Source organism: Mauremys reevesii, linkage group 1 (genome assembly GCF_016161935.1).
Source record: "Mauremys reevesii isolate NIE-2019 linkage group 1, ASM1616193v1, whole genome shotgun sequence".
Lineage (NCBI taxonomy): Eukaryota > Metazoa > Chordata > Testudines > Geoemydidae > Mauremys > Mauremys reevesii.
In genome coordinates, this window is record NC_052623.1 from 166,878,525 (window position 1) to 166,894,868 (window position 16,344).

The 16,344-nt window shown below is 50.3% G+C and overlaps 1 long non-coding RNA gene across 1 annotated transcript; it reads left to right on the plus strand.

Annotated features, from left to right (window-relative positions):
- The first annotated feature begins 4,689 nt into the window (after positions 1 to 4,689).
- Positions 4,690 to 6,465, plus strand: LOC120397915. Its single transcript, XR_005594088.1, has 2 exons — positions 4,690 to 4,981; positions 6,364 to 6,465. It is a non-coding gene; the product is annotated as an uncharacterized LOC120397915 (long non-coding RNA).
- The last annotated feature ends 9,879 nt before the right edge of the window (positions 6,466 to 16,344 follow it).

The window sequence follows — 16,344 nt, forward strand, 5'->3', positions numbered from 1 at the left end:
AAATAGTTTTCAATAAACCCACGCATATTTAAAAGCCAATTGCAGAAAGTTACCTTCTACTACAGAATAAAGTGTTGCAGGTACATGCTTGTTCTGTCCCCCTCAACGTGTGCTTGGGCCTTTGGATTAAAGAACAAGCAAAAACTGTTAGTTAGTATTAGCCCCAAATCCCTACACAACTTGTGTAGTACCTGAAGTTATTAAGCAAAACTAGTTACAATGGTTTTTACCTTGGGCTGGTGATGAAATGCAATTTAAAGTTACTAGTTCCATGCTAAACAGATCACACTGCAATAAACATAAGCACCATTATTTACTAAGACAGCATGGCCAACCAGTGATATTATAGAATATATATTTTCTGAGTTTAAAACAGGGAGCATACCTCCTCTTGCAGCCCAGCAGCCATTCAAGAGATTCTGTTCAGAAAAACAGTCTCCAAAATACCTGAGGTTTTCATACCATCCTAACCCTTTGTTTCAAAAGGACTTCAAAATAGTAGCCAGCAGGTTGATTTGATCGCTACAGCTCTGAAATACTAGCGACTTAAGGACTTTAGGCCCCTTCCTAACATTCCCTTTTGGGAGCTGGGGTGGGGGAATTAAGCTGTCTGCACAACTGAGCTGCTTTTGGCTACATTTTTTCTTTTAGTTAAAATACATTTTTCTGCAGGGCCTTCTTACAGTATTAAACAGTAAATCCCCAATCCTTAATGTAACTGTCCCCCCGCCCTTTCCCAAATGGGGACCTTTTGCAGATATCAATACATCTCTTTGGGGCTTGTTTTTTAAAACATGTTTCTTACATGCATGAAGTTTGGGGTGGGGGTTGAAATAAAATGATTGTATCACAACCATAATAAGCTGCCCAGAGCTGTTAAATGTTTGATTGTCATTAGCGCAAATGCTTGTTCTGTAGCATGGTGAAGGTTTGTGACCCCTTGAAACAGTTCAGTTTTGGTTTAGACCCTTGTGTGGGGGGGAGTGTGTGTGTGTGTTTGTTTGTTGTAAATATATTAATTTAAACTTTTAATGGCTTTGAATTGCTAGAAAGAGTGACCCATAGCATTCAAACAACTCCAGGGGTCATATTTAAACTGTCCAATAACATCTGCAAATTCCTGAGGTTTTATTTCATTTCATATTAATCAGAACTCATCCACCCACCTCCCTTACTATGGGTGCACACCAATCAAATTTATCCCTATGGCAACAAGGATAAGTAGTCACAGTTACCTTCGCTATTCAGTGGGGGTGTGGTTAAAACCATTCGGTTCAACAGGCTGAGTCAACTCTATTGTACTCAAACACATGTCTGAACCATCCCTGTTTGTTTTACTGTTGTAAGCAGAGTCAGGATGAGATCTATCCTGACATTTGGTGGTGAGTTGTGGAAAAGAACGTCGGGGTTGATCTCGTTTGCACAGGCACACCCACCCCGCCTAGCATGAGCCCATAGTAGCCCAAATGGTCACTTTGGCTGCTGTGGGATCCCCAGTTTCTCTGTTATTGAGGCAGGAAGAATAAAGTGTTGTTCTCCTGATTATGTGAATCAAGGACAGTGGAACTGTACTTGGCCTTTTATGACAGAGGGACTCGCCGTCAACTAAGTAGCACTCGCTAGGCAAGGGACGTGGGTTCCAAAACTCAGCAAATTGAGAGAGGCTGGGGACAGGTATTTGTACCTGGTGGGTCCCATACACTAATTCTATCTCTTCTTCCTGTCTCCACTGTGAAATGTTAGTGCTAATTTTGATTCCATGAGGAGTCTGATTACAGACTGCAGAGCTGAATTCACTTTGGGCTAATGGTGAACCAGCACTGAGTCCTCCCTACTGCTTAACACAGTAAGTGGTGATTTTAGCTTGTAGTAGGGGAGCATCAGTGCCCCACTGGCTGAGGGCTTGAGCCAGTTTTGCATTGTGTGATTGGAATGGAGTTCCTAGCAACTGAACGCAGCTCTTGTTGCTGCCAACTCTGATGGCAGAATGGTTACACTATAAACACATTTTTAGGATTTTTCTCCTCCCACAACATACATTTCAGCTTTTTGCTGTAAATGGGTCTTTTTTACACAAAAACACAAAAGTTAGATTCCCACAAACCATTTTTTTATAATTTAAAAGACATACAGCTTCTTGAAAACAAACCAAGAGGCTCCATTAAAACTTTTAGCTCACTTAAGGGCCAGAGACCTTCTAACAGAAATACATATAGTCACAAAACCCTTTTCAATAGATGTTTTTAAATTTACATATTTAAATTTACAAATTTACATATAAAGTTGAAGTCCAAATCTCACAGTCATGGTGCCGTTGGGCTGGGGCATCTATGATATAGCCCTCACAATCTTCAAAAAGCTTTTCCCTAAGACAGTTATTAAGCACAGCATAAATAGCAATGCATACAATAGTCCACATAAATTTTTACGCTCACAGTGTGGCACTGGCTCAGCGAGTTCCATGCCAAACCTTCTCCTAAACTCCTTATAACCTTCATCCTTGAAGTCCTCTTCAACAATTTTTAGCGGCGTTCAGCAAAAACAAGGCAGGCCCGGTTCATCTTTGCTGCTTGATACAACGTTGTCCAGGGCCTCTGGGTCCTCTAGAAAGGCATCATCGAGCTGGCTCAGACAAGAAACAAGTGTAAGTTGTCACTGCTTGTTATTTAGATTGACACAAAAGACGGTTACTCACCGTAGTAACTGTTGTTCTTCGAGATGTGTTGCTCCTATCCATTCCATGTAGGTGTGCGCCGAGGTCCCGATCCATTCCATCTGGTTCCTCAGGGCTTGGAGCGTTTATGCCCCCCCCCCCAGTGGGGCCCCGCCATAAACCTGGGTCTTCAACCTGGTTCTAACCAGTTTTTCTGACTGCCCTATTCGAGCCAATGTCACCATGCTCATTGATATACCTGTCCTGCAAGACAGTTTTCCTGTAGCCTTTCCTGCGGCCAGACGAGTCTCCGAGCTTCAGGCTCTCACAATGGACCCACGGTATACTGTCTTCCTCGAGGACAAGGGCAGTTATTACCACGTCCGATCTGCCTCCCTAAGGAGGTGTCGGCCTTTTCTATCTACCAGGATATCTTCCTTCTGGTCTTCTTCCGAAGCCACTCTCTTTGCACAGAGAGCAACAATTGCCCTCCTTCGACATCCGTAGGGCGTCCGCGATCTATATCTAGCGGACAGAGCCCGCTCGTAACGCCCCCAAAACCTTCATCGTACCGGCATACCGGACGAAGGGCATACCTGTCTCCTCCTAGAGGATTTCATCTTCAATGATGTTGTGCATCTGCACCTCCTGTGTTTTGGCCCATGTTCCATAGAGCCACCTTACTGCACATTCCACCAGGGCTCAGGCTTCGCTGCGGCCTGCCTGGCTCACATACCCTTTCAGGGGATGGGTCGTGCAGCTACCTGGTCCTCGGTCCACACCTTGACCTCATTGGTCCAAGAGTCCAGACCTGATGCAGCCTTTGGCTCAGCAGTTTGCATTCTGCAACATCTAACTCCAACCCCACCACCTAGGTAAGGCTTGGGAATCACCTACATGGAATGCATAGGAGCAATCACTCGAAGAAGAAAAGACGGTTACTCACCGTAGTAACTGTTGTTCTTCAAGATGTGTTGCTCCTATCCATTCCAGACCCGCCCTCCTTCCCCACTGTCGGAGTAGCCGGCAAGAAGGAACTGAGGAGCGGACGGGCCGGCTGGGGTATATAACCGGCGCCATAGCGGCGCCACTCCAGGGGGCGCCAGCCGGCCCACCGGAGTTGCTAGGGTAAAAATGTTCCGAAGAGCCGTGCACGCGCGGCGCGCACACCTACATGGAATGCATAGGAGCAATCACTCGAAGAAGAACCCCAGGTTCCTAACCTCATTACACCTCATCATCAGCTGTCGCTTCTTAATCATTCATTTACCTGAGCGACGTCTTTTCCATTCAGCTTGTCCGCCGGTAACTCCCCCAAGCAATGATCGCCTTCCTCCTCCAGGGTGGTGGACAACGAAAGGTCACCATGCTCACTGGTGTGTCTCATGAATGGTTGGGCTTTGGGTTCAGGTTCTGGCGTATCCATCAATGGCTGGGCCAAAGGAATCCCCTCGGCTGTTCCTCATCCTCTTCGGAACTGTTGCTGCTGTAGCACTTTCTCCACACAAGTTCAAAGGTCCACGGGGCTAAAACAAAGTCTGAAGTTCTCAGGGGGGTGGTAAAGGAGTCCACGTTTCCTCTCAGTCTTTCCACAATTTCTGAAACATGTTGTCTTGGTAAGAGATCGCCTCCTCTGTCCAGCTCTGGGACTTGTGTGGTGATGGTGCTGCACTCTGACTGGCAGAGGGCATTGGGAGGAGTTCTTAGAGGGGTCACACAACCCTCTTCTGGGTGGTCACCCCATCCCAGAACCTGCCCTGTTTTGGTCAAATCTCCTTTCGGGGCAGTCCTCTGCAGCCGAAACCCATCGCGACTGGTAGAGGGTGGTGGGACGAGTTCCTAGAGGGGTCACACGAACCACTTCTGGATGGTCACCCAGCCCCAGAATTCCCCCCAATTGGTCTAATCTCCTCTCAGGGTGCTCTCTAGTGGCTGAAGCCCCTCCTGATTGGTAGAGGGCAGTGGGAGGAGTTCTTAGAGGGGTCACACAAACCCCGGAACTCCCCCTGGTTGGTTAAATCTTCTCTCAGGGCGTTCCTATCGGGGCAAAATCTATCCTGATTGGTATAGTGGAAGGAGTTCTTAGAGGGGTCACATGACACACCTTGCTTCCGGTCATGTGTCCACCTTGACCCCCAGAAGTAATACCCCCATGGGGTGGGGCTTCTGATGACCAGTGGGCAGGGCTTATTCAGTCAAGAGGTGGGGTTAAGTTTTGATTGACAGTAGGGCCCTTATACTCCTCGCTCCCGCTACCCAAAATTGGAAGAAGACCGAGGCAACTATAATACTGGGCAGTAGTCGCCATTGTCCTACTGCTCAGATGCTGTAAGTGAGAGAAGGATCAGGCCCTGTAAAGTAGCCTGGGTTGATTTTTATTACTCAAACGTTTTTATTACACATCAGGACATCTAGTCATTCTGATGGACATGCAGCCTCTGGACAAGCTCATCGATAAGCATGTACATTATACTGCTTGCTCAGGGGTCATTACTATAGTAACAGTCAAGTACTGGCCCAGATCCTCAAATGCATTCTAGACTCTGGGTTCTAAATTACGCTGTCTTGTAACAGCCATTGCTGCACTGGAGATAGCTGTAGCACAACGCACAGTGTGTGTGCCATCTTCTGTTCCCAGCTCCCACCCCATATACTTGAGTGGGAAGCTAGGAGTTAGTGACATACAGCCAGCTACACTGACTGTACACTCTCTATGCTGGTTCTCTGGGTGTTAGGGATTTGCACATGCTGGGGAATTCCTAGCTGCCTCTTAGGGCAGCTTTATGGCTACTTTGCCCTGCTCCACTGCAACATAGGGCAGCAACAGGGTGACTTTACAACTAACCCCACCCCTATTGATGCACCTACCCGTGGTTGTTAGGAGTCTGAGTTCAGGTATCCGGGTTTGGAAAACCCACTCACCTGGCATAAAGGTGTCTGTCAACCAAAGGCCAAATATGCCTTTAAACATCAGTCCCCTTGTTTTTCAAATAACTATTTGAAGCACCACAAAGCTGATAGAGATTTAAGTGCCCTAATCAGCACCTCTGCAGGTGGCTATAATGAGTATTTAGGCTTCTACCTGCAGATTTCAGTGCTTAACTTTAGCCACCCAAGGCCTTTGTATTTGTCTTGCCCAAGCCTATGAGTTGCTGAGTGTTCTCAAACTCCCACTGATGTTATTGGGAGATAAGGATGCTCTACTCTTCTCAGCAGATATAACTCATCTTCCAAAGTTAGCTACTATAATCCTTCACCTCCTATCAAAAGGTCACTGAATGGTCAGATTTCTAGTCTCCATCACCACCTCATTCTCCAGTTTACTGTCCCCTTGGGTGCAGGGCTTGTGAGGATTCACCAGGCAGCGGTTTGCAGAGGAGGGCGAAAGGCAAAGGGAGTCTGGGATGTTATTGCTTATAGTTCTCAAGGGGGAGACAATGTTCCTGTAATAGTTGAATATTGGAAGGAAACCAATAGAGACCCCTGTTGAATTGACACATTCTGCTAATTCAAAAGTGACTATATTAAGTAATATGAGTTCCCCTAATCTTGTAGTGTTTCCTGTTTTGGTGATTGTTTTCTAGACCGTATCCAGCAGCTTATTCCCAGTCTATGTTTTCATTTTGTTATTCCCTAGTATTCTGCACTCTGTTTATGTGTATTAAGGGGCCCTGGACAAATACTGATGACTCTTCACATTTCTTTTTCAGGTGCTGGCCATGTATCTCACAAACAAGATCATATGTAAATAACCCAGCTCTGGATTTTGTATATACTCTGTACATATTTCCTATTAAACTGTTTGAAGTATGTTTCAATTGCTCAGAGGCCTGATTTCGTCTTTCAGAGAATTGGGGCTTCCTCAATGTCCTCTGTAACCATGAAGTGGGGGCTTCCTCCTTTGCCCTTTCTCCGTGGAGCTGGACGAAGACCTCAGCGCCTCTCTGGGGTCTCTAACCACTCTTCCGCAGTCCCCACAAAGCTAGATCTACTCCCTGTAGTTAGTGGCCTGGGGTTTGGTTCTTAATCATATTCTCATCTTTGTTTTTCTGGGAGTTCAGTGTTGCTGATGAATTCTGGGTTGTAAGTGGGATGGTGTGACGTTATTGATATAAATTGGGACCATATAGAACATGGGTTGCAACCAAGGTCCTGTAGTGGCACCAAATCTCAGGTAAAGGGGGTCATATAAGGTGTCTAAGATCAGGTTCTGGGTTGCTGGTTATGATTATGCTGTCTGTATGTCTGTGTATCATTTTGTAGTTGAAGTTATAAGTATTGGCCCTGTATTTTGTATTATGCTCTGTTTCTGGGAAAGATCCCAGACAAGCTGATGTTAGCCCTGCCTAGCTGGCTTGATGGCCCATTAAGGGCCATCAGCTACACAATTGACCCATGGAGAGAAGGCAGACACGCCTTGTGACTCAGCAAAGTATGCAGGGACTGGCCCATGTGACTCCAGGCTCCATTTTGCTGTAATTTTCCACAGTGAAGACAAAGAGATTCTTACACCTGGAAAAGTCTATATAAGGCTGATGCATCATCTCCATCTGGTCTTCAATCCTGCTTCTGACCTCTGGAGGGAATTTGCTACAAACTGAAGCTTTACACAAGGGACTGAATGACCCATCCCAGTGGGGGATGTATTCCAGAGACTCAATTTGAACCTGCAGTTTACTCCAGCTCTGCTGCAAGCCTGAACTAAGAACTTTGCCATTACTGTATGTAATTGATTCCATTTAACCAATTCTACCTCTCATCTCTACCTTTTTCCCTTTGTAAATAAACCTTTAGATTTTAGATTCTAAAGGATTGGCAACAGCGTGATTTGTGGGTAAGATCTGATGTGCATATTGACCTGGGTCTGGGGCTTGGTCTTTTGGGATCGAGAGAACCTTTTTCTTTTATTGGGGTGTTGGTTTTCATAACCATTCATCCCCAGGATGAGTGCACTGGTGGTGATGCTGGGAGACTGGAGTGTCTAAGGAAATTGCTTGTGTGACTTGTGGTTAGCCAGTGGGGTGAGACCAAAGTCCTTTTTGTCTGGCTGGTTTGGTTTGCCTTAGAGGTGGAAAAACCCCAGCCTAGGGCTGTAACTGCCCTGTTTGAGCAATTGGTCCTGATTTGGCACTCTCAGTTGGGTCCCGCCAGAATCGCTCCGTCACAGATGGACTGTGTTCTGGTGAGTTATCCTCCCTCCTGTCTAGCCTATTTGTGGGTCAGAAGGCTATCTGTGAACTGTGTCTGTTTACTTACAGACTTAGGATAGGTGCCTGTAATAGTGTGTGAGGGAAGGCATCTCTGCTTTTCTACGCCAAGTCCCTGTTTGTGAACTGCAAGAATTTATCCGAGAGGAACCATTGGATTCCCTAGCTTCCCCCACTGCACTACAAGGGAACGACTGTCATTGGGTATTGCTGACAGGGTATGTCCTGCTGTGCTCACTGGTCTTGTGGCTTCTTAAGGGCCAGCTCATTTTGTTAATAATTCACATTGGACTAGAGCTGGGTGAAAGCTGATGGGGCAGTTCACTGAGGGGCTTACCAGTTAAACTCCACAGTTCAGAGAATCCTAGAAATGTAGGGCTGGGAGGGTCCTAGAAATATCATCCCATCCAGTACTATACTTAGACCGTCCCTGACAGCTCTTTGTCCAATGGGTTCTTAAAAACCTCCAATCATGGGAATTCCACAACCTCCCTTTGAAGCCTATTCCAGAACGTAACTATCTTTATAGTGAGAAAGTTTTTCCTAATATCTAACTTAAATCTCCCTTGCTGCAGATTAAGCTGATACCTACTTCTCCTACGTCCAGTGCACATGGAGAACAGTTGAGCGGGGTCCTTTTTATAACAGTCCTTAACATATTTGAACATGGTTTGAACATATTTGAGGGTTGGCTAAGATAAAGAGGCACCTGGAGGAGGGAAAGCAGGTTACAGGGGTATGTGTGCAGCTTTCTTGGGGTGCCCAGGCTCTGAGTCACTTTGTTACCCATCCGGCGAGAGGAAGATTTTCTCAGGGAGCTGATATCTAGTTGAGCATAACACCACCGGTCTGTTAGCCAGCCTACCAATCTCCACAGGGCTCTGCCAGCCCTTGCTCCGCTTTGCACGGTAACAGTAATGGCACTGCAGCCCCCAAGCCCCTCTGAAAGTGTCCCCCAGTAGCATCAGATTACTGTCACAGGACACTCACAGAAATTACCGGGGAATAGAATCTAAACAGCTTGATTGGTACAGCTCAGGATCAGATCTTTATAACCTCACAGCACTGAGACATATGTATAGTGGAATAATCCTAAATTCGTTACCAAAGATTAAGATTTAAGAGGTAGTGAGTCAAGATCATGGAAACTGAACTGGTTACATATAAAATGAAAATCATAACATGCTGCTTAGAGTCTAAAATCAATTATTATGGCAGTTTTTCACCTAAAGCAATCTCCTAGCAGCATTAACCAACATGCCTGGGATCCAACGTTCCTGAGGAAGGAAAAGGGCTTTTTGCAGGCTGTTCCCAGATGTGCCCGTTACTTTGGGGGTAGGTTCATTTATCAGGGTTATTCTTCTGGGGGAGGGGCTTCGGTAATTCTATTAACGTGCTGTGAAAGTCACTTGTGTGTTCATATGGAGCTCTACTCCTTCCTTCTGCAAGTCCCCTCCCAATGGAGCTCTCCTGCAGGACCTAGGTTCCCCAGGGCTGGGTCCTTCCAGCCTTAGAACTGGATGAACATGTGCGCGCACACACACAGTAGCAGAGCAAGTCTGAGAGGACCAGGTCAATCAGCACTCTCCAGCTGATCCCCTCATGTGTTCCTGTACTCAATGGGCTGGGTTAAGCAGCACTTTCAAGCTGGTACCCTTATGTGCTCCTGGTCTCAATAGGCTGGATTGAGCTCCACTTTCAGCTGCTCCCTCCCCACCCATGTTCCCCAAGTTTAACACATCCCTATCACGCATTCACATTATAATTGTACTGGTAGTAACCCACTTGATGAGCAAACCCCACAGTATATTTTGGGGCACTACAGGGATCTTTAGCTTAGGTACAAGAGCGTCGCTGCACAGTAAATGGGGGAAGCTAAAATACAAAAGAGTAAAATTCAGAGAGAGAGAGAGAGAGACGCAACCAGCTGAACCATAAAAGCTATTGAATCATAGTGATAACCACACCAGGAGGGCTAAACAAACACAACAGTTACATTTTAAAGGTTAATACCTGAGATAGGAAAGAAAACAGAGAGAGAGATGGATCTAACCCACTCCATGAGGCTTGAACTGGTCGGGGTTCCCAGGTGATGGTGGTAGCTCAGGGTCCTGAGTGCTGGAGACAGGCAGAGCCCCCAGCACAATCAGTCAGGAGATGGAATCCCAGTGGAACTGATGCAGAGTTTGTGTCTATACATCAGAACCCTTACTTGGGCATAGGTAGCGGGTTTTGTAGAGAAAATACAATGGTTCAAGGGAGAACACTAGATTTGTTTATGGGTAAACTGGTGGCTCAAGGGTTTTCAACTTTGCCTTTGTTCCTGTCTTTCCTGAACAGCACCTACCCTTCAATCCCTGGACTCCAGCCATGCCTATTCCACCAGGTTTCTGTTATCCCTGCAGTGTCTGGTTTCACTTCCTGCAGCAGCAGCTCTAGTTCCTTCATTTTGTTGCCCAGCCTCCTTGCCTTGGTGTATAGGCATCTTAATTGCTGCTGCTTGGCTTCACCCACATTCCTCGCCCAGCTGGGTACAGTCATTCTGCTTCAAGCATCACCTTCCTGAATGGAGGGAGGGGAGAATCCCTCCGCTCCCCAAGCCAGACCTGGGCTCGCTGGTGCCTGTGGCTCTGAGACAACCGGAAACACCCCAGTGGCCGGGCAGGCTGGGTTGGGGGAGGGGAGAGCCTGGAGGCTGAGCTCTCCCCGGCCAAGGCTGAGACCCAGAAAGACCCCATCCATGGGGGGACAGAGGGGCTGGTGCAACATCCCAGACCAGTTCTCAGCTCCCTGCCCCCTCGGGTAAGACCTCTGCCTGTGTAGCCTCAGACTCTGCTCAGCCCTCTCAGTTGCACCCTTCATGCCCCCCGCAGCAGGACCCACCTTGGCACAGGGTCGTGTTCCCATTGGAGGGGACGTAGCCGGCCCGGCACTCACACCAGTAGCTCCCATTGGTGTTGATACACATGATCTTGGGGCTGCAGATATCTGGGGTCTTACGGCACTCGTCAATGTCTGGGAAGGGATAGCGGGGTGGGAGGGGTCACACACAGCAGGGCAGGGGGCTCACTGGGGGCGAATGACCACAGAGACACCCCCAACCCATTGCAGGGGGCGTGGTCTGTCGGTCTGTCTGCTCCATCTAACCCCACCCCCATTCTATTCTCCTTTCTTCCCTGCTATGTGCAGTGCCCCAATCCCTGCAGCAAAACCCCTCCCACCCCATCCCAGACTGGGGACCAAATCTTATCCAGACCAGGACCCTGCGATCCCCTCCCTGCACCAGCCCTGACAGAGCGGGGTTAAGGGGTGGCCGCTCAGCCAGTTAAGCTGCAAAGGGGAAGTGACTCAGGCTGCGTGCAGGGCGCTGGCTAGAAGGAAGCTCGCCTGGGAGGGGACAGGTGGGGCTTCTCTACAGCCCGAGGGCTGGGCCCAGTGGTGGGGGCCTGAGGCGAGGGGGGCTAGGAAGCCCCGAGGGGGGGCTAGGAGCCCCGGAGGAAGGGTTTCGCTAGCAGGCAGAGGACAGAGGGATCTTACTTTGAAAGGCTCCCCCAGAATGGGGATCACAACGTGACCTGGCCGGACGGCCGAGACACGGGGCAGCCACGACTCTGGGAGCTGCAATGGTGGAAGAGAAGAAAGGGGGAGCTGAACTGGAGCTAGTCGCCAGAAGGGGGCGCCATGCTCAGTGTTACAGACCCCAGCCCCATGGGTCCCCTTCCCATTCGGGATACACCCAGCCCCGCCCCTCCCCTGGAGCACTAGGAGAAGGGTGGGTGGGCTGTGCCCAGGGAAGTGCAGGGGAATTGGGTGCTGTCCCTTTAATCTAGTTTGTTTGCCCTCTGGTGGCTCTCACGGGGGGTCTGTGGCAGAAGCCCCCAGATCCCCGACTTGCGGCCAGTGCACCAACCTGTTCTGACCTGGGCAACGGGAGTCCCAGGACCCAGGTGACTGATGTCCTGAGTATTCAGCAGTCAAAGGCTGGATTCACAGCTACACGGAGACCCTGCTGGGCCAGTCTGGCAGCGTAATGGTCTCTGACAATCCCCCCATCCTGTGCAGGGGCCTCCCCAGCCAGCCTGGAGCCGGTGTAAGGGCCCTTCATCCACCCTGCCACCAGCCTGTTGTAGGGGGTGGTTTGGGGCATGGCCGTAGTACCCTGCGCTGGGGCTGCTCTCAGCACCCTGGGGCCAATCAGGGCAGATTGGGGGCCTGTCTAGAGCATCAGGCACTGGGGTTATTCTCTGCTCCCCAGAGCCCACAAGGGGCAGAGCGCACTGTGCTATGTCTATGGACCATATATAAGGCTCCTTCCCAGGCTCAGGGGGGCCCTAGCAGCCCGGATGCTGTGTGCTGGGGACAGCGAGGGCCCCACCCATCTCCCTGGTGCTTCTCTGCAAACCTAGGGGTTTATTCCCAATCCAAACACCGAGCCAGGGGAGCTCCTGCCCCCACGCTCTAGGGCAGCAGTTGAGGGTCACGGCTGATCACAGCCCCGGTGAGTGGATCGGGGGCCTTTGCTGCAGCTGGCAGCAGCCTCTGGTGCAGCACCAGGCCTGGAATGAGCCCAGGGGTGTTGGGGACTGAGCAGGGGGTAGTGGCAGCAAGGGGAGAGCTCACCCTGGCAGCTGTTCTCACTCGCATGCGGGAACTTGGCTTTCTCAGCCCTTGACTCGTATTCATCGATGCAGCTGCAGGAGTAATTCCCAGTCACATTGGTGCAGTTGGTATTGGGTCCACAGTTTACCCCACTGAGCCCCAGACACTCATTAATATCTGCTTCCCAGTCTTTATTCAGGCCATGTACATTGGCCAAACCAGACAGTCTCTACGCAAAAGACTAAATGGACACAAATCTGACATCAGGAATTATAAGAGTCAAAAACCAACAGGAGAACACTTCAATCTCACTGGTCACTCAATAACAGTCCTAAAAGTGGCAATTCTTCAACAAAAAAATTCAAAAGCAGACTCCAATGTGAAACTGCAAAACTAGAATTAATTTGCAAACTGGACACCATCAGATTAGGCCTGAATAAAGACTGGGAGTGGATGGGTCATTACAAAACCTAGTTTCCCCCATACTAATTTGCCCCTACTGTTATTCACACCTTCTTGTCAACTATTTGAAAGGGGCCACTCTCATTACCACTACAAAAGTAGCTGTGAAAGTGGTGAAAAGCCATTTGGGACCCCTCCACGCTCTGGTCTGATAGCGAGCCCATCTCAGCCGGCCCCAGGAATCTAGCTCAGTAAATCTAAGGGTGTTTCAGAGAATCTGCCTTGAGTCTCAGTTGGTGCAACGTGAGCACTGGAGGGAGCAGAGGAAAGTGCACATTACACCAATGTAGCGTATACCTAGCTGTAAACTCTAGCTCGAGGAGACATACCCAGCTGGCATCTGACCCAGCTGGCATGCCAAAAATTGATGTATGGCTGCAGTTGACCAAGTAACGAGAAAGGCTCCCTGCCTCGACTACGATCCCGTTCAAAACCACAGGTATGGACTCAGGGCGGCCAGTCCCTCCTGCCTCCACAGTGACACTTATATTTCTAGCAAGATGAGAGCGAGGGTGACTATGTCTTCTTGAGATGGACCTTTCACCTTCCAGCCCTGGTGCAGACAGACCCATAGGCCCACCGGACTCTCCTAGCCCCACCCGAGTTCAGCCCATAGACTTTGTTCCACTCACCCAATGGATACACATCACCTCAGGTTCCCATAGTGGCTCAGACGCTATCAGGGCAGTAGGTCAAATTCTGAGGATTTTGAGCTTTGCAGCCTCCTAATCTTCGATAACTTAGACAGGAAGCCAAGTTGACTCATGTCCTGTTACATTATATCGTATCAACCAACAGTACTACACACAGGAAAGCACCATCTTCCCAGCATGCCCTGCTCTCCTTCCTTCTGCCGTACCACTTCTCCCAGCCCCAAAAGCATTTACCTTGCTGAGTACCTGATACCCTATGGGGGAAAATGACCATAGTGCAGAGGGCCTAGCACCACTTCACAGAATCACAGAAATGGGGAGTTGAAGGGACTTCAGGAGGTCAAACTGTCCATCCACATGTGCTGCGGCAGGACCAAGTGCACCTAGACCATCCCTGGCAGGTGTTTGTCCAACCTGTTCTTAAACCCCCCAATAACAGGGATTCCCCAGCCTCCCTAGGTCACCTGTTCCTGTGCTGAATCATCCTTAGACTTAGAAAGTTTCTCCTAATATCAAACCTAAATGTCCCTGGCTGCTCACTAAGCCAATTCCTTCTTGTCCTACCCTTGGACATGGGCACCAATTGATCACAGTCCTCTTTATAACAACCTTTTGCATATTAGCAGATTATTATCATGTCCCCACTCAGCCATAGGCGGCAGGTTTGCACAATTGTTGGGGGGGCCCAAAATGGTGGTGCCCCCCCGCTCCCGCCCTGTAAGCCAATATAAAATGAAGCTACAACGCGTCAGTGCCACAAGATTACAAGGGCAAATTAAAAGTGGAAAGTCAGAAGCAGCACTTGCCTACTTCAATATACAGTATTATATTTTGTTGCACCTGTTGTGATGAAGTGGGAATGTTCTTAATATTTTCTCTGAATACTGTGTGGGTGCCTCAGTTTCCCCTGCAAGATGCCAGCTGAAGGTGTTGGGGACAAAGATCAGGTGGCCTCCCTGTCCAGAAGAGACACAGAGGGCAGAGGAGGGAGTGTCAGTTTGGAGCTGGCTGGGGAAATGGGGAGAGACCCAGAACTTGGTTCTGGGCTCCCCACCCCCCAAGATGGACCTGACAGAGGGGTTCTGTTTTCTGTACCAACAAGCTCTGTTTAAACTGTGTTCCCGTCATCTAATAAATCTTCTGTTTTACTGTCTGGCTGAGAGTCACATCTGACTGCGGAGTTGGGGTGCAGGGACCTCTGGTTGCCCCAGGACCAGCCTGGGCAGACTCGCTGTGGAAAGTGCATGACGTGGAAGGGCATGCTGAATGCTCCGAGGTCAGACCCAGGAAGGTGTAAGCTTCTTGCCCTGGAGACAGTATGCTCCGAGAGAGGAGGCTCCCCCAGAGTCCTGACTGGCTTTGTATGGCGTTGTTCCAAAGCATCACAGCATCCCCTTCCACACCGTGCACATCCCAGAAGTCCGCACAGGCACTGACACTCCCTCCTCCGGCCTTTGTCTCTTTTCCAGGCATTAGGAGGCCACCCGATCTCTCTGTTCTCCAACACCTTCAGTTGGCACCTTGCAGGGGAAACTGATTTGGGAGAAATGAAGTAAAAGCTGCCCAAACCGAGCTTGAGCACTCCTGAATTTTGAGGTGTTCAAATCTGGAAGGCAGGTGCTGGGGGTGGGAGAGGGCTGTGGGCTCCATGGGGAGCATGGCAGCAACTGTCTGGAGCTGCACGGAGCCAGACACGCTGGTCTGAGTGGCACAGTAAGCGGTTGGGGGGGTTGGAGAAGAGGTACGGGGTTCGATGGGGCAGAGGTTCAGAGGGGCAGTCAGGGGACAGGCAGCAACTGGATAGGCATGGGAGTCCAGGAGGTTTATCAGGGGACAGGTAGGAGGGTCCTGGGGGGAAGTTGGGTGGGGTCTCAGGAGGGGGCAGTTGGGGACAAGGAGAAGGGAGGCTTAGATAGGGGCTGAGGTCCCAAGGGGCAGTTAGGGGCAGAGGTCTCGGGAGGGGGTAATCGGGGGACAAGGACCAGTGGTGCTTAGATAGGGGGTGGGAGTCCTGGGGGGCAGTTGGGGCAGAGGTCTGGGGAGGGGGCAATCAGCGGCCAGGGGCTGGGATTCAAAGGGCTCTGGGCTGCTGGCAGCCGCTGGGAGCCCAGAGCCCTTTAAATCCCAGCCGCCACCGGGAGTCACAGGGCTCTGGGCTGCCTGCAACCGCGGGGAACCCAGAGCCTTTTAAATCCCAGCCGCGGCCGGGAGTCAGAGGGCTCTGGGCTGCCCGCTGCGGCAGGGAGCCCAGAGCCCTTTAAATCCCAGCCGCGGCCGGGAGTCAGAGGGCTCTGGGCTGCCTGCAACCGCGGGGAGCCCAGAGCCTTTTAAATCCCAGCCGCAGCCGGGAATCAGAGGGCTCTGGGCTGCCCACTGCGGCAGGGAGCCCAGAGACCTTTAAATCCCAGCCGCGGCCGGGAGTCAGAGGGCTCTGGGCTGCCTGCAACCGCGGGGAGACCAGAGCCTTTTAAATCCCAGCCGCGGCCGGGAATCAGAGGGCTCTGGGCTGCCCACTGCGGCAGGGAGCCCAGAGACCTTTAAATCCCAGCCGCGGCCGGGAGTCAGAGGGCTCTGGGCTGCCCGCTGCGGCAGGGAGCCCAGAGCCCTTTAAATCCCAGCCGCGGCTGGGATTTAAAGGGCTCTGGGCTCCCCGCAGTTGCAGGCAGCCCAGAGCCCAATGACTCCCGGCCGGGCCTGGGATTTAAAGGTCTCTGGGCTCCCTGCCGCAGCGGGAAGCGCAGAGCCCTCTGATTCCTGGCTGTGGCTGGGA